The following is an 18,995-nucleotide window of genomic DNA, read 5'->3' on the forward strand; positions in this document are numbered from 1 at the left end:
TCCTTCCTTCCTTCCTTCCTTCCTTCTTTTCTCCCTCCCTCCCTCCACCCCTCTGTCTCTTTCTTAAATTTCCATCAGTGGGAGGAAGATGTTTTGTCTCATTGCTGAGACTAAATACTCAGCGCTCAAAATTATAGGTGCAGAGGCTTATTTTTTTGAATAATTTTATTGAGAAATAGCAACGAGACAGTTTCAAAACTGATTACTAGCAGTTTCAGAAATTAATATATTGCATGTTTATTCTTAGTGGTTATTCACTGTATAAGGTGCAGACATGATATCTTGTCCACAAACTCTATTTGAACAAATCTCTCTATTCATTGAATTAAGAGAATGTAGCTGTTATATCTATTCTAATGATTTTGAATATACATATACAAAATGGTCTTTCATTTGTATCTCCTTTTTTTTGTTAGTTTTGTCAGAGAAGTGTATTCTATTATCATTTCAATATTGTAGGTCCATGAATTGAGCAAAGTATTCCAATACAGTCCAGAAGTCCATAATAGTAGTGGGTTTTCTGTAGGACTGGCAATGTCTGAAGTTGTTGACTTAAGCCTTTTATAGCTCAGCATATTAATATTACTTTACTTTTTATACTTCGTTTTTATACTTTTCTGCTGGATGGTTAAGAGCAAGATAAAGCAAGCCCTCTACAACAAGAAATGTAACTTTTGTATGTGATAAGGTCAGTCAAATCCCCTCAGAATTTACCCTGAAACCCTGTACTACAGTTTGTAGATCCTTTGCAAATGTCAGCCATTTGGATGAGTCACAGCCATTGTTTGACCAATTTGCTCTCTGTAAAAGCGAGAGAGAATATTTTCTCTCCATGTGACTCTCCTTAGGCACACTCTACATCATTTTATCACTTTCCTGTGTGGCCCCATAATCTCCTTGATCAGAGAATTAGGGACACAACTGCGTTACAGGATGTTACAGTACAGTTTCTCCTATGTCTCACTGGAAGTTATTTTCTTTTCACTCTTTTTTTTTTCTTTTGAATATTTTACAACTTTTTATTATTTTACTTTATTCTTGAAAGAAATCTTCAACATTTGTATCTTGTAGCCTGAGCCACTAACTTGAAGATAACACCATGTCACACAGCAACTGTTGTTGAACTGCTATTACTTTGTTTAGTGAAATTTGTATTGGTTCTAATGCTGTTTTCTTGGCATCAGTATTTTTTATTTTTAAAAATTATCAAAGTTATTTAAGCAGAAAGAAAAATTGTAAATAACTCAATATCATTCAATGAAAATAGGATGTAATTAAAATTTTACCAACAAAGAAAATCCTAGGTTCTAATGGATTCATTTCTGAATTTGACAAGAAATGTAGGGATCTAATATTGTTACTCATCAAACTCTTTCATGAAACTGAAAAGGAAGCAATAATCCTAAAGTCATTCTTGGAAGTAAGTATTACTCTGATATCAAAAGTGGAGAAGGATCCAACCACAAAAGAAGTTATAGAACAAATTTTTTAGTGAACCAAAATGTAAATGTCTTTAATAAGACACTGACAAATAGAAAGTAGAAAATCATGAAGAAAAATTTTCACCATGATATAGTAGGATTAATTCCAGGAATGTAAGGTTGATTTGACACACAAAAATCAGTAAGTGTATTAGAGTATAAATGGTCTCAATTCACCAAATCACTAGAGCCAAAGACAGAAATCACATGATTATTTCAATAGATGCAGAAATAAGGAATTTGACAGAGACCAATACCCATTCATGATAAAAACCCTACAGAAAACTGGAACAGGTGGTCTGTATCTCAATCTGATAAACACTATCTATGACAAAGGATAAGCCAACAGCCAGCATTATATGTAATGGTCAAAAACTGAAAGTTTGAACTCTGAATACAGGAACAAGACAAGAATCTGAACTATCACCACTTTTTGTTTGTTTCGTCTTTTTGTTACAGGGTCTTAGTACACAGTTTAGGCTGGCCTTGAGCTCATTTTGTAACCAAGCTGGTTTCACAGTGATCCTGCTGTCTCTATATTCCTGAGTACAGGGATTACAGGCATAAATCACTGTACTTAGCCTCCATCTCCACTTTCATTCAACAGTTTTGGAAACACTAACCATTAAACATTCTGCATTATACAGCAGAAAGAAATAAAAAGAATAAAGATAGGAAAATAAGATAAGTAGTCTTTATTTGCAGATGATATAATACTCTACACTAAAGACTCCAAAACTCCACAAAAACTTACAAATTTAGTGACCAAATACTGTTGTGCAGCTGCATATAAAGTCAACACCAAAAAATCAGTAGCATTCTTGTACAGAAACATCACAAAGGTCATTTTTCCAGGGCAAAGCTTATCCACTGCATTTTGGATGTGCTGAGCCCTGTGATTTACCCAAATTTTGCAAACTTGACTGCACAATTTGTGGTACTGGGGGAGTGCATTTGCTCTTTCAACTGAGAAAAAGAAGAAAAGCATAAACAAATTCACTTAGAGAATAATTAGGAAAGCCACACTTTTGAAAATAGCAAGAAAATGAAATATTTAGGAGTCAATTTAACAATGGATGTTAAAGATTTTTAGATTGAAAACTACCACACTCCAAAAAAGGATATTAGAAAATGGAAAGATATCCTTGCTCTTATGCACGAAACACCAATGTAGTGAAATGGCCATACTCCCAATGCTGTTATAAGAACTTAATGAAATTCTAATCATAATAGTAATATAATACCTCACAGAACTAAAGAAAAGAATCATAAAATTTATTTGGAACCAGAAAAGACCTAGACTAGTGAAAACAATGGTGGGCAATAGCAAGTCAGTAGGAATCACAATATTTTACATTAAACCATGCTGTAAAGGTACTGTGACAAAAACATCATGACACTGGCAAACAAATAAAGAAAATAAATGAACAAGTAAAACAAAATAAAACACACCTGAGGATCAGAGGAACAGATTAGAAAATGCAGAAACAACTCCAAACACACTTGGCCATCTTGTTTTTGAAAAAGGGGCCAAATGCTTTTACTGGAAGAGAGATAGCCTCTTTCACAAATGGTGTGGGGAAAACTGGTTTTCTACATGCCAGAGACTAAAACTAGATCCATTTTACTCACCAGTCACTAAATTAAAATAAAAATGGATAAAAGATCTAAACATTAAAACAGAAACACTATACCGTTCCATGTTATGTATAAAGCATTTGATATTCAGACAGATAATGATGTTAACCTCAACTGCCTATGTTATAGGGTAATAATATCATTAAGTTTCTCTTCTGGAGGGTTAACAACAGACCAAAGATTAGAGAAAAGAAGGGCTACAAGGACAGCCAATATTTTTACCCTAGCCTTTCAAGGTCAGTGAGGACGCAGGACATAAGATAACCTGTACTGTAACATCTTATAACTCAGCGATGTCCCAAATTTACTTTTCAAGGAGATTATGTGGCCACAGAGGAAAGTGATTATGGTGTAGAGTGTGCCTAAGGAGAGTCACCTAGAGAGAAAATATTCTCTCAGGTTTCACAGAAAGCAAATAAGACAAGTAATGGCCATGACTCATCCAGGTGGCTGACACTGACAAAAGATCTACAAACTGCTGTACATGGTTTCAGGGTAAATCCCGAGGGGATTTGACTGACCTTGTCGGATCCAAAAGCTACATTTTTTGTTATATAGGTCTTGCTTTATCTTGGTCTTAACCATCCAGGAGAAAAGTACAAAAGCGAAGTATAAAAAGTATAGCCATATTAATATGCTGAGCTGTAAAATGCTCAAGTCAACAGCTTCTGACATTGCCAGTCCATAATAACTCATTACTATTATGGTCTACTGGACTATATTGGATTATTTTGCTGAATTCACACAGCTACACTATTTGAATCGCAATGGAATACCCATCTCTGACAAAAGTAAACAAAAATGGGGAGACATAAATGAAGGACAATTTTGTATCTGTATATACAAATTAGGATAGATATATAGCTACTTTCTCTTAGTTCAATGAGAAGAAAGATTTGTACAAATAGTGTTTAGACAAGATATCATGTCTGCATCTTGCACTTTGAATAATTACTATGAAGACAACTATATGAAATATATTAATTATTGTAACTACCCTACTAACCTGTTTTGAAACTGTCTCATTGTTATTCTTTCTCAATAAAATTAATAAAAAATAAAAAAAAAACCAGAAACACTAAATGTGTTGGAAAATGTTATAGCTAGGAGAACTCTTGAATACAGAGGTGTGGGTAAAGGCTTTATGAGTGAAATGCTCATTGCATGGGAAACATTACAAAATGTATACAACTGATATCTCATCCTATTGAAAAGCTTTTCACACAAATGAAATCTCCAACTGAGACAACTCATAGTGTAGGAAAGCATTTTTGTCAGCCACTCCTCAGAAAATGACTAATATCTAGAATATATAAACAACTCAAAAAAATCAAACCTTTATCCAAATTTAAAGATCCAACCCAAAAAATGGTCTCTGAAATGAGTAGACACTTCTCAGATAAAGAAGTATGAATGAAAAATAAATATGTGAAAAAATGTTCAACCTTACTGATGATTCAAGAAATGCAAATTAAAATAATGCTAAGATTTTATCTCATTCCATAAAGAATGACAATTAGGAAGAAATCAGCCAGTAATAAATGCTAGTGGTAGCAGGGTTATATGGATAAGAGAGTGCATCTCTATTGCTGGTGGGAGTTTGGACGGGTGCAACCTATATGGAAATTATTGTGGAAAGTTCTCAAAACCCTAAAACTAGAGGTTCCATTCAACCCAGCTGTTCCTCTTCTTGAAATCTTCCTGAAAGAATTAATATCATCATACCACAGTGATGTATGCTCACCTACATTTATAGCAGCTGAATTTGTAATAGATAAATCTGGGAAACAGCCCAAATGTTCATTAATTGATGAATGTATATAGAAGATATATATTTTTTAATATGATGGCATTGTACTCATCCATAAGGAAGTATACACTTGAGCCATTTTAGGTAAATGGATGCACTTTAAGAAAATATTCTTAAGTGAAATAAATTGGACACAGACTTTTAAATATCATATGGTGTGGCTAGTATGAGAAAGCAAAAGTGTAAATAAGGACCAGAATATATATTATATATTATGAAATAGGAAGCAAATATCCAATTGGGAAGAGGAACTAAGGAGGTAGAATGTTGAAAGGAAGAGAGGAAAAAAATAACAAAAAAGAAAAGAAAGAAAAAATGGGAAAAAAGCTTTTTTCCTTTTCATACTTTATTTTTTTATTAATTTTATTGAGAAAGAAATAACAATGAGACAGAATCAAAACAGGTTAGTAGGAAAGTTACAATAATTAATAGATTGCGTATTGTTGTCTTCATAGTAGTTTTCACAGTACAAGGTGCAGACGTGATATCCTGTCTAAACAGTATTAGTTCAAAATTTTCTTCTCATTGAACTAAGAGAAACATATAACACAACTAATGGAAAGCGAGATTAAACAATGAAGGATTAAACAATGAAGAAAGGGTAAGGAGAAAAGCAAACAAAGGTTTTTTTAAAAAAAATAATGAATTTTTGTTTTTTTTCTACAACTCTCACTAGGCAACTCAGACCCATAGTGATCCTCCTGTTTTCAGTCTCCCTTGTGCTGGGATTCCAGGCATGTGCCACCAGGCCCGGAGTCAGTTGTTGGCTCAATGTGCCTTGGGGTGAGGCCTGCATGGCATGTAGTGCCAGGGATTGAATTCCAGTTCCTACACTCGCCTAAGCAGGTGCTTATTCTTCTGAGTTATCTTGCTGGCCCAGAAACAAAGCTTTTGCAATTACTCAATGCGAGGTGAATTGAAGGGAGGGTGTGAATACGGGGGAATAAGAGACAATTAAGATATATCACATACAGGTTTAAAGTCAGTATAATTAATATGATTATCATGAACACTTAAAATGTACCAATTAAAGAATTTTTAAAAGCAAGGTTCTAGGGATACTAGTAACTCCACAATTGGCATTGTAGCCAAAAAAAAAATGTTTCTGTATTTCCATCTTCATATGCATCTCTGTCTTACCCATATACATACACATAAGTGATGCCAAGTTTTTGAAATTAATTTATTTTTTTATTACTTTAGAAGTCATATAAATCTTTCTACCAACTGAATGTAGAAGAAAATGATCAAGAGATGTAATTCTGCCACCAGATTGCATGCCTTGTCAGCTTTATGGAAGTATTCTAGATTAAGAGGCCACAGAATTCTACTTTTTAAAAGCTTAAGTCTTCTTTGCTGTACCTATGCACTTGGTGGCAGATTTTGTTTCACTTTCTTTTGTCTTTGACGATTACAATATCCTCACAGAAACGTATTCAATTTTTTGTGTCCCATACATCATCCCTGTGCAAAATAATCATGTTGATTTATTCTAAAATTGTATGGAAGAAAACCCTATGGCTTATTTTTGGTCTCCAGAGCATAATTAAAAGGAAATTCCTCTGAACCTTCTCAGTAAGAGAATATAAAATGTGCTGTGATGATGGGCATGTGTCTTTTTAAAATTATTTTTATAATGGGGTCTACCATATGCATGCACACATTTTTACTTTTCTACCATCGACTGAAAAAATAGCTATTTTCTTCTTCTGCTTGGTAGAACTAATGCTAGGGGCAATTTAGAAATGGACTATGGCTTTGTGACATTTACTGAATTATTTTTTTTACCATAATGACTGTTCTACCATACTATATTCTAATAAAGAAGGAAATGTTACTAAAGAAACAATTTGTTCTTCCTGTACTATTTTTACCAATGAATTTACCTTCTGTTCCACAAATATATTGCTATATTTAAAAACCAGAATTCATAATCTCATGATTCAGAAAGCTCTTTAATACTGTGGAACTGAAGCACTATTGTGATGTTTTAGTATGTTTTTCATCCCAAGAAACAGGAAGGTTTTGATGATGTGTTTTCTGGAGCTTTCTAAGGAGTTTTCAAAGACCTGTGTTTTAAAATATTCTTAGGTTAATTAGGTTGGAGTTTGTAGAGATGGCCAGAAACCAGATCAGTGGGCAGGGAAAGAGATTGCTGCATGGTGACAGGATCAGACTGCAGACTTTGTGGTTACATACATATATATGTGTCTATATTTAATACTTGGTGTCAAAAGTTAAGAAATTTAAATATATTTTTAAAATGTTTATACTACTTATATGCCATTCCCCTCATGTAAGTTTTTTTTCTAACAAACATGCTATGTAGTAAATTATACTCCAGATACAGAACCACTGTAGTTTAATCTCCAACACCTATGAGATCTATGTATTCTGTTAATTGGGGTAGGACTATCATTAATTTTATTTCAATCTGGCTGAAGTTAAATCACTAGTCTAAATTTATGCCATCCACTTCAGAATATGCATACAAACTCAAACTGTATTACCATTCTTTTCAGATCAATCTAACAACCTGTGAAATGTAACAGCTATGTTGAGTTGCCTGTTTTTTAAATAGTTTTACCTTCCTGTTGGTACGTATCACAAATGTACAAAGGAGAGAGAAGAGAGAATGTGTGTGTGGTGAAGTGCAAGGTACATCAGCTTAAATCAGGAGATCTTGATCTTAACCTTGAGATTCTCACCATTAATAATGAAAACAATTGTATATTTTTACTGTTATAAAAGTACCTTATAAACACATTGTACCATTTGGAATCAACTTCTTCAGAAGCAGATATTTTTATTCTCACTTCTCTTTTACAAACACTTTTTTAGAGACAGAGTCTTGCTTTGTAGCTCATACTGGTCTTAATCTCAACTATGTGATCCAGACTGGCTTCAAACGCATGGTGATCTTCCTGCCTCAGCTTTCTGAGTGCTAGAATTACAGCTATGCATCACTGTGTCAAGAAAAAGCCCATTTTAACTGTGTTGGTGAGGACACTGAAACCCTAAAAGCTAAGCTTCTTGGTCAAGGCAGTTTGGTATGTAGAAATGTTTGATGTTTGAATCCAAGCCTCTGGGTTTCAGTATTTTCATGCATGATATAAAAGCTGAATGTGTCCTAAGGCCTTTTGAGTTGACAAAAAGAAATTATATACAATCTACATTTTCTAGATGGGAACAATCAAAAAGCACATTTATTTTTGTTTGTTATACACTTTAAAAGTCATTTGATAAAGTAAATACCAGCTATGATTCTAGATAAAACTCTGTGGTTTCATGACTTTCCGTCCACTTTTATGAAAAGAAATACCCAATCATTTTCTTAAATGCCCAATTTATAATTTAGATTATCAGGACCTTGTTAGAGTAAACATGATTCTAAGTTGAAACCTCTTCTTTCCATAATGGATGTCTTCAGGAGAGAAACCAGGAAAATGAGGCATGATTTTCTCCTTCATCAACATTCTCATTAACAATAGTTCTGCAAACAGGGTGTTCTAAAGAGTGGGCCCGAATTAGAACTAAGAGATTAGGAATTTTATCTGTCTGGTACTGTTAAATGATGACTATGATGACTCTGGACATGGGTCTTTAGGGGCTCTCACTGGGAATATTTGATGGTACTTATGATGTCTGGCTAGTTTTCCTCAGCAGTCTACCTTACATAGACTCCCTTTGTGGTGGCCATAACTCCTGTCTGGACTGACTCCTTGGTAGGATTTAAAGGAGTGCTGGGTTTATGAACTGGTCCATAGGAAAAACTCATCCATTTATTGCCTCATTAGGTCAATCACAATCTAGCCACTTGTCCTTTGCTCCCACATTCAGAACCTTTCCTTGGTTTCAGATTTTTCAGATGGGAACACAAACCTGACCAATGTGTTCCTATGACTCTATAATCAGATCAATATGAATCTATTTTAGTAAAGATGAAGGCCTTGAATCCTACATACACTTTCCTTGAGATGATTTTCTAGGGTCAATTTTAAATCATATAAAACAAATATAAGCTGGAGCGTAAGATGGGCTATTTAGCTGTTTCAAAGAACATAGAGTAAATATGGTTTCCTATTTCTTATTTATGGTTTCTTACTTTTTTGGTGAGGGGAGAGGAATATACAACCTTGAAACAACTGAATTGAGTACAATGTAGCATTTCCATTGTAGATGTGCAAGAAGTCATTTTTTTCTGGAATGTTTAACCATTATTTATCAAGGCTGATTGGGGAAATCCTGAACAGAGAAAGATAAGCTCCTGGGATTAATAATAAATATACTATATGGGTATTTTACTATCCTTGATGAAAGCAAATTTAGGATGATATCAAATTTCAGACATTTTTTTCCAGTTGGAAAACAATACTGTAACAGATTCTTGATGTCTGTGAAGGATATATCCAGAGGTCTCTTACTTCCCAAGTAAATGAATACCTCTTTAGCATGTAGTTTGTATGTGGTTATTCATGTGTGATTATGTGTAAAATTTTCTTAGATATTATGTGAGGTATCAGGATCAAAAAGGCAATTTCTCTGTCATCTGAATTTAGATCCCACTAGAGAAAGACATGTGTGTTTCTCATTAAAGAAAGACAAGACTTATATGTACTAAGTTTAAGTTAATAGAAGTTCAGTTACAGCATGTGCTTGTTATTGAACTATAACTTATATACAGCAGCACAATTTTTAAATGGACAACTCAATGAATTTTTTCAAATATATACAGTCTGCAGCCTACCCTTCATCAAGATGTATGATGTTCTACAACCCCAGAAACATTCTTTGTAGGCTTTGAATACTACTCTTCCTTTGCCTAGTAATCATTATTTTAACATATCACCATAAAAACTTCAATACTAGAACTTGATCTAAATGCAATCACATATGTAATGATTTCTCATCATTATTCATTTGGGTAGCAGTTTTCTTCTTTTCTTTTTTTTTTTTAGCATTCCATTGGTAGACATTTGTATTACTTTCAATTCTGAGCTGATAAAAATAACACTGTCTTGAGTATTCTTGAACATATTTTTGGGAGGCATAAGAACACATTTCTATTATGTAAATGCTTGGGGCCGGGGAGATGGCTTAGTGTAAAAAGCACATCCCTGGCAAGTGCAAAGGCCTGAGTTCAACCCCCGGTTCCACAAAAAAAAAAAAAAAAAAAAAAAAAAAAAAAAAAAAAAAAAAAAAAAAAAAATTGAGCTAATTATGCAAATGCTTAGGAATGGAATTTTTGGCCTGTAAACATAAGTATATGCACACTTCCAGTTTTCCAAAGTTAAGCCACTATATCTACCTCCCAATCCAATGGGATAGTTCCCTTTGTTCTGCATTCTCTCTGGTATTTAGGAATGCATGTAGCTGTCTTGTTCATCATAGTCACTCTCATAGTGATGGGATGATACTTCATTGTGGTTTTAGTTTCAATTTTTCTGATGGCTGAAACTATTGAGCATGTTTGTGTATATTTATTTTGTTCACATGATTATCTTCTTATTCCAGGTATCTCTTCAAATCTTTTGCCCATTCAAAAGCTAATTTTGTCTGTTTCATTGTTTTATACTCTATTTTTGTATTCTGGACACAGCTACTTTCTCAGATCTGTTTGTTTTCTTCCAGGCTATAACTTGCTCTTTCACTCTGCGTTTGTTAGTATTTAATGAACAGAAAGTATAATTGATCAATCATTTTTATTGTTAATGCTTTTGTTGTCCTGCTTAAGAAATATTTGCTTCCCTAAGGTTATGAAGATATTCTGCTATGCTGTCTTCTGGAAAATTTTCTAGTTTCTCTTTCACATATAAATCTTTGTTCTATCTCAAAGTAAATGTGCATTGTTTGAGGTTAAGTATAATTTTCTTTTATCTTTAGCACATTTTCTGCCTTGTTCTGTGATTCCTTTTTAATTCAACACAAAATGTACCTTCAGCCACATTATTCTTAAGACAAGGCAAGATCAGCGCTAAAGAACAAACATGTTTAGGCATGTCTGTATTTTCTTTGCATCCATGTCAGCAGCTAAATCCAGGCACAGAAACATTGTAGACAATTCACTTTTTAAAGTACATATTTCTTTACCTCCCTGGCTGCCTACTTCTAACCCATTTAGCACTTAAAGCAGATAGCATTAGGTAGTCTAAGACTATGAAGATGGATATGTCTGTTGCAGCAGCTTCAGCTCTAAGCTTGTGAATAGTTTCTGCTGTTTAGGGCTTTTTAGTATTCCCTGCAGTATGTAAGGGGCGATATAAATGCAAACTTCATTTCATTTAGAAAGGAAATGAGCCACACTAAATGGACATGCGTAGAACTTTGGAATTAAGAGGGTGTGGATTCTTTTTATCGGCAGGACCAAAACAATACTCTATATCCAAATGCATCTCTTTATTTTTATTTAATTTATTTATTTATTTATTTATTTATTTATTTTTTCATTGTGTGTGTGTGTGTGTGTGTGTGTGTGTGGCCAGCTCAGCCCACCAGGAGGCGGGGCTGGCTGGCATGTGGTGCTGGGGGATTGAACCGCGGTCCCTGTGCTTTGCCAAGCTTGTTCCAAGTAGGTGCTTTAGACCACTGAGCCATCTCTCCAGCCCTGCATCTCTTTAGAAGTCTTAGTTGTTAAAAGGAATATGGAAGTCTGGATGGACACAGAAAGAGGATGAATTCTATATGCCATTTCATTGATTTATTACAGAATAGCTACAAGATAGAACTCAGTGTTGGTTTTGTATAGTGATATTTGATTTTGAATGACTACTGAGCTCAAGTGAGATCTTTTTGGCTTAATTATAACAATTTATTTCTCATAATGAGAGACAAATTAATGTCCCATTATTGGATAAAGGCTTTCAATTGCTTGTCAAGTGTGAACAACTTACCAGCAAGGTATCCTGAACAGAAATGAGAGAATAAGCAACCAATGTGCTTTTGGTGGCATATGAAGCATGTGTTAATCAGCTGTTACTGTAATAACTACCTTAGGTAAAGAAAGTTATAAAGAAAAAAGATTAATCTTGGCTCATGGTTCTGGAAATTCCAATCTGTGATTCACTTTAGGGTCTGGTGGTATATCACAGCAGGAATGGATGAGGGAACAAAGCTGGTCACTATGCAACTGTTCATGAAAAGAAGGAGGAAAAGAAGTGAGGATCCTGCTATCTCCCTTAAGGGCATAACAGCAATAACTAGATGACCTCCCACTAGGCTTCAATATTTAAAATTCCTACTCCTCCAAATTGTACCAAGTTGGGGACAAAGTCCTTAGTATATGGGCCTTTGGTGGATATTTAATATCCAAACTACTGCAAAGCACATGTATAAATGTTATATAGATTTCTTCTCAGCAGCAGAAATAAATCAATGGCATAGTGAAAAAATCTTACTACTTTATAAAAAATAATAACTGAAAGCTTATTTAACAAATATATTTTAATTTTTTTATAAATAAGAAAACTGACAAGATAGTTGACGGGATTGACCTAAACCTAAAAACACAGATATATGCACTAAAATTTAAAAATATTGTCACTGACTTAACCCCCTACAGGAAAAGACCCTGTTCTGTATATGCTACAATGGCTCACCTTCTCATTTGATACTGGATTTAATCAATTAAGGGCTGGGGAGATGGCTCAGTAGGATAAGTGCTTCCCTGGCAAGTGCAAAAGCCTGAGTTCAATCCCCGGTTCCGAATAAATAAATAAATAAAATAAAAATAAAAACAAAAGTATTACACAGCTGAGTTAAAAAAAAAAAACATTCATCTCCAGTTCTTGGAAACAGAAAAAAAAAAGAAATTCATAGTGGAATTTTAGGAATGGGAGATCAAAGTGGTTTGAGGAAAATGGGCCAGATATAGGCATCAAAGTGATAAAGACTGAAATCAGTTCAACATCACCATTAATTTTTTGTCAGTCTTTTCATCAAGATGTAGAATTCCTGGTTGTACCCTGTTATGACTTGTGTATAGATGTCCCCCCAAATCCTCATGCAGTTTTAAATGGGGACATTTTTGGAGATGGCTGACTCTAGGCTGCAGGATTGATTCATGGTACAATGCTAGCATTAAGAGTGGGTGGTTGCTGGGTCAACTCAGTGATTGATTTGGAATTGTCCTAATCCTGGTAGCCTGGACACAATATGAGACAGAAAGAGGTGTGTCTCCCCTCACTTGCCAAGCCACCCTGACTTTTAGCCAGCCAATTATGGACTGAAACCTCTACTAATTGTGAGCTAAATAAAACTTTCCCCCTTTAACTTTGAGTGCTGAGTATTTTGTATCAGCAGCAAGAAAGTAACTGAGCTGTACCTAAACTGCCCTGTTTCTTGCTCTGACTAAAAAATAAAATCAAACAGAATTTATGCTGTATAATTTTCAAAGTTATGACTTAAGAGACGTTTAACTATCCCCTTTCCTTTGTGGACTCCAACTGCCGTGCTCTGCTCCTCAAACAAGCACCAGTGGGTGTTCAAATGGAGGAACACCAGCGTGTGCAATATACAGGCCCCAGCTGAGCCCTCATGCAAAAGCCAGCCACAACTGGCAACCTTGACAGCAAGCTATCTTGAATGTTTCATCTCTAGCAAATCTTCCCAATACTGCACCACAGCTGATACTCAAATGGAGCTAAACAACTGCCTACCGAGCTTCATCAACTTACCAATTTGTGAAAATAGCAAATGGTTGTTTTTGTTTTAAGCCAATAAGTTTTTGCATACTTCATTATATAGCAACACACACACACACACACACACGCACACGCACACACACAAAAAATGAAAAACAAAACAAATAAACCTGCACCAAAAAAGAAAAAAAGGGGCAAAGGAGATCTGAGATTTTATTGCCCATATAGTAACCAAATTTAGGCTTTAGGCCAACGTAATGTAGAGGGATGATGTTGGAACTAAGGATTTGATACAAATCTAGGACACTGAAATGCTGCTTCCTTGGGAAAAGAGAAACTAGAAATACTCTGCCCAACACCCCAGATATGCATAAGGAGGTTTGCCTTTCTTGTCTTTATTAGGAACTAGATGAAAAAGACATTCTTGCATGAAAACTGAAGCCTCAGGCCAACACTATGCATGGCTGTGGAGTCTAAATTAACACTTTGTGCAGGATTTCTCCAAGCTGTGAAATTAACACAAAAACTGATCAAGGATGAATGAAACCCCTTGAGTACTTTACAGAAACAATTTAAAGCAGTTCTTTCAAAACACTTGTACAACTTAAGGTGGCTATGACATTTTCTGGAATGGGGATTCTTGGTGAAGATGAGCTCACAGTAAATATCACAAGCCACTTGAAGTGATTCACCTGGAGGAAGAATCAAAAGACAGAAAACATTGACGAATTAACAACACTTGAACTTGAAATAAATCCAGCTGAAAAGTGTATTTTTAAAAAGTGTTTAAAGACAATTCTGTAGGAAAGAGGAAGAAAAACTAAACTCAAAAGAATGAATTTTAAATTGATTGTTGGGCTGGTAAGGAGATTTTAAACTAGTTTTAAACTTCCACTGTACCTATTATAAAATTTCACACAGGGGAGGTTATATAAAATGAAAAAATAGTACCAAACAGAATCCTGCCTAGAACTAATCCCTAGAAGAACTAGCTAGAGAAGGCAAACTGAGGTTGAGCCTGAAGTAGATATTTTCCTACTACACAAAATCAAATGTTAGTGAAAGTTGCCAATAGGAAGCACACTTGAATTTAATGTATTATATCAGGATGGACGCAATATATTCATAATATGGCACATATGAAAACTCAGTAGCTGCACCAAAAATAGTATTCCAACCTGGGCCTTGTGGCACAGGCTTGTAATTCCTATACAATGGGAAGCTGAGGCAAGAAAATCCCAAATTCCGAAATTGTCGACCTGACTCTGCCAGTCAAGTGGAAGACCCAATACTATTATGGATTACTGGACTCTTTTTGAATATTTTGCTGAGTTTACATACCTATAATATTCAAATGATGCAACTAAACAAAAAAGGGTATACAGATGAATGTCCATTTTGTATCTGTGTACTGAAAGTGGTTAGGATAGATATATAGTTACATTCTCTTAATGAATAGAGGGATTTGTTCTAATAGTGTTTGTAAATAGGATGTCATGTCTGCATCTTGTACAGCAATTAACCACTAGGAAGAATGTATGCAATGTGTTAATTATTGGAACTGTCCTACCAATTTGATTTGAAACTGTCTCATTGCTATTTGTCTCTCAATAAAATCATAGAAAAAAATAAAAAAATAAATTAAAAAAGAAAATCCCAAATTCAAACACAATCTGGGCAATTTATCAACTTACAAAGACCATTTAATTCAGAAACCTTTGAAAAAGAACCAAATAGGATATCAAGAAATGAAAAATATAATCATAGAATTTAAAAAAAAAACAATCATTGTAACTGAAGATTTAGCTCAGTGTGAGAGTCCTTGCCTAGCATGTTCAAGGTTTTAAATTCAATTCCCGGCACTGAAAAAAAAATCATTAAAACTTTTAAATAGCAGAGTTGGCACAACTAAGATTGAGATTAATGAACTAAAAGATAGATGTAAAAATTAGGTGTATATCATAGAAAAATGTATTGAAAATTTTGAAAATGAGATTAAGACACATGAAAAATAATAGGAAAAGTTCTAACTTAAGTCTAATAGAGCTCCACAAAGTATGACAAGAGCTAATGGTAGAGAAGAAATAATTGAAAGAATAATAGATGAAGTGTTCTATTAAGGGTCTCTTAATCACATTCACACTTATTATCTCATTGATTATCAATATAAAGGGACAAGATTCACTGTTGTTCTCATTTTCAGCAGAGCAAAATGAGACTTTGAAAAACTGTATCACCTGAAATTAACTTTATCTTTTCTCCACAAGTGTCTGTGTAAGACCTGCGCACACTGTTCAATCAAATCACCAGCACTGCTTTTCAGTCCAGGCCACCTATGATCTCTGTGGGGTCAAATCCAGTGGGCATTCAGGGTGGTCCTCTTATTAATACACACAGTAGCAGAATAAGCCTTCCTATCTCGGGGGTCTTTTTCTTTCCCCATCTTTTTCTATTCTCTTTTCCTCTAAACTGCTGATTCTCAGACTTTAGTGGACACAATCACTAGAATCACTAGAGAAGCATAATACAATTACAGATTTTGAATTTTTCAGTAGTTTCTTCTATTTCAGTGGAAGTCGAAATATTTATTATTTCCAAAATTTCCCCTGTGAATTGTCCTTTCATGTTCCATTTTAATGAATTGTTTCTACATGCCTATTGTTTTTAATACTTCAATCTTTTTTCATTTAGTCCTATTCGTTTTCTGCTGTGTGTGGGATAACATGTTTGCTTAATCTGAATATTCCTTTTCCTATATCCTTTTTTTTTGCTATGCTCCAAATATTTATTTTTTAAACATATCCTTTCATATTTCATTTGGTGAAATCCTCCTTAATGAGATATATGAAACCAGTAAGTTCTGAATCTGTTGACACATTTATTAGTCAAGAAAATGCCTCCCACTTCCATTTTCACAATGAGGGTAATGCTGCCTCATTGGCCCAACATGTAAACTAAGGTTCAAATCAAATTGTAGCAGTCCCTTCTGGCTCACTCTTAGTAGCTTCAGCTACTCTTCTCTTAGAGTATCTGCATCTTCTCTTAGAGTCTGTACGCTGTTAACATTTTTGAATTGTACTTGAACTTGTTTCCCTCCTGTACTAAGTCTTACCCCCACTGACAAGATAATGGCCAACAGTAATCAGAATACTTGGTGATAGTCTGCAATTTTAGACCGTGGTAAAAGGGTAGTGGAGAATATAAAGGGCTGGGTAGAGCCCTTCAAACTTCTCTATTTGAATATAGGAGTAGTACATGAGTATGGATTAGGGTGGAGATGGACATAGGGCAAAGAAATAAAGGAAGACAAAAGAAGAGGAGGCAAAGGAAAGAGGGAAAAGCAAGTGAGAATGTTGCCTAAGAAGGTATTCCTGAGGCTTTTGTTTCCATGGGATTTGTTCATACAGTCATTTGGAACCAGAAAGAGAGAGTTAATGGTTTTGAAGTATGAGAAGCTCAAAAACTACTAATAAAACTTGACCAATAAATGGTTTTCTTTGGAAAAGAAAGGTACAGTTGGATGTAGAGTGAAGACATCTGTGACTCCTATTTCTTCTAATATCTTATTCCTTAAATATATGTGACACAAAATCTGCTGAAACAGTATTTCTCACAAATAGCACTAACCCTTTTACCCTGTGTTACAATGACTGCATGAGCACTTCACTGTCTAACATATAATGTGAAGAACTTTTAATCTAAGATTGAAATCTCCCTGCACTTCCACTCCAAATCTGTGGATGTTTGCAATATTTTCAACCAGATCAATCACTCAGTATCACTTTGCTTTCCTGTTGTTTCTTGATCGGTCTTGTTTCCACCCTGTGAACATCTTCCTATTACAATGATACCTGTATTTCAAAACCAATTTCAAATGCAACCTCTACCAAGAGACATGACTGGACATCTCATCAGAGGATCTATATCCTTATTCTGATAGTACTCCATAGTTATAGTGGCAATCCAGTTCCGTATGTAAGATGTTGAATGCTCCTCGAAGACTCGGTATCTTGCATGATGTTATTGGAAGGTAATGAAATGTTTTATTTTTTTGGAGACGTAATATTTGTACCTCTTTATGGTGTACATTATAGCACTTTGGTGTGTATGTAATAATGGGTAGTAGTGAAAAAAAGAATAGCAAACATTTTCATGTCATCAAATATTAATCATTTTTATGAGTTGTGAATTTCATACTGTTCTAGTCATTTAGAAATGGACTGCAGACTGTTTTCCTAAAAATGTATTTGGTAGAGGGTCTCACTATGCAGCTCAGGCTAGCAGTGATCCTCTTGTTTTCATCCTCCCCAGCACTGGGATTACAGGAGTGTGCCAACACACATGGGCTGGGAAGTCTAGCTCAGTGTGCCTAGGGGAGGGACTGGTATGGCATGCAGTACCTGGGATGGAACCCCAGCCCCTGCACTTGCCTAAACAGGCATTTAGTCCACTGAGCTATCTTGCTAACCCTTACTACAGACTGTTTTAATTTAGAGTTATCTTCCTATACTAGTGAAGAACCAGAACAACTTCTACTCCGTTTTGTTTTTTATCAGATTTCTTTCCATTTCCTCTTCCCTTTGCCCTTCCTGTCTTTACTGACCCCTATTATATTTCACTATTCTATAAGATTAATTTATTAGTTGCCACAAATGAGAGAGAAAATGTGGTATTTGTCATTTATGTGCCTTGCCTACTTCATGTAATGACCTCCAGTTTCATTAAGGTTGCTTCAAAGGACAGATTTTATTAATTTTTTGTGGTCAAATAGTATTTCATTGTGCAAATATAGGTGGTAGAACTTTTAAGAGATGAGAGGTCTTCAGGTCATTGAGGCAATATCCCTGTAGGAAACATGGTCTTCCTTTCTTCCTGTCTGTCTTCGTGTCCGTCCGTCCATCCGTCTGTCTGTCTGCCTGCCTGCCTGCCTACCTGCTTGCCTGTCTTTCTGTCTATCTCTCTCACTGGACATCATGTAAGGGGTTTTCTACTGCTCTATGTACTCATGATGTGCTGCCTCACTATGGACCCAAAGAAAGAACCAAGCATTCATGGACAGTAACTTCCAAAATGTGAGCCAAAACAACTCTTTTCTCTTTTCAATTTGATTATCTTGTTCATTTAGATATAGTGATAGAAAGCTGACTAATATACAAGGATAAAACACATACTACATTCTGTGTTCTATACTAAATAGCTTGCATATTAAAATCTTCTACAACCCTACAAGGAAAGTAATATTATCCCTAGTTCATAGACAAGAAAGTAACGACATTGGGGCTGGTGAGATGGCTCAGTGGTCTAAAGCACCTACTTAGAACAAACTAAGCTAAGCAAAGCACAGGGACCACGGTTCAATCCCCCAGCACCACATGCCAGCCAGCCCCGCCCCCTTGGTGGGCTGAACTGGCCACACACACTAAAATA

At 35.0% G+C, this 18,995-nt stretch overlaps 1 pseudogene; it reads left to right on the top strand.

The window, feature by feature from the left end:
* Window positions 1–2,298: 2,298 nt before the first annotated feature.
* LOC111817766 lies at window positions 2,299–2,448 on the top strand (annotated as a pseudogene).
* Window positions 2,449–18,995: the final 16,547 nt, after the last annotated feature.

Source organism: Octodon degus, unplaced genomic scaffold, assembly GCF_000260255.1.
Source record: "Octodon degus isolate 3935 unplaced genomic scaffold, OctDeg1.0 scaffold00069, whole genome shotgun sequence".
Taxonomy (NCBI): domain Eukaryota; kingdom Metazoa; phylum Chordata; class Mammalia; order Rodentia; family Octodontidae; genus Octodon; species Octodon degus.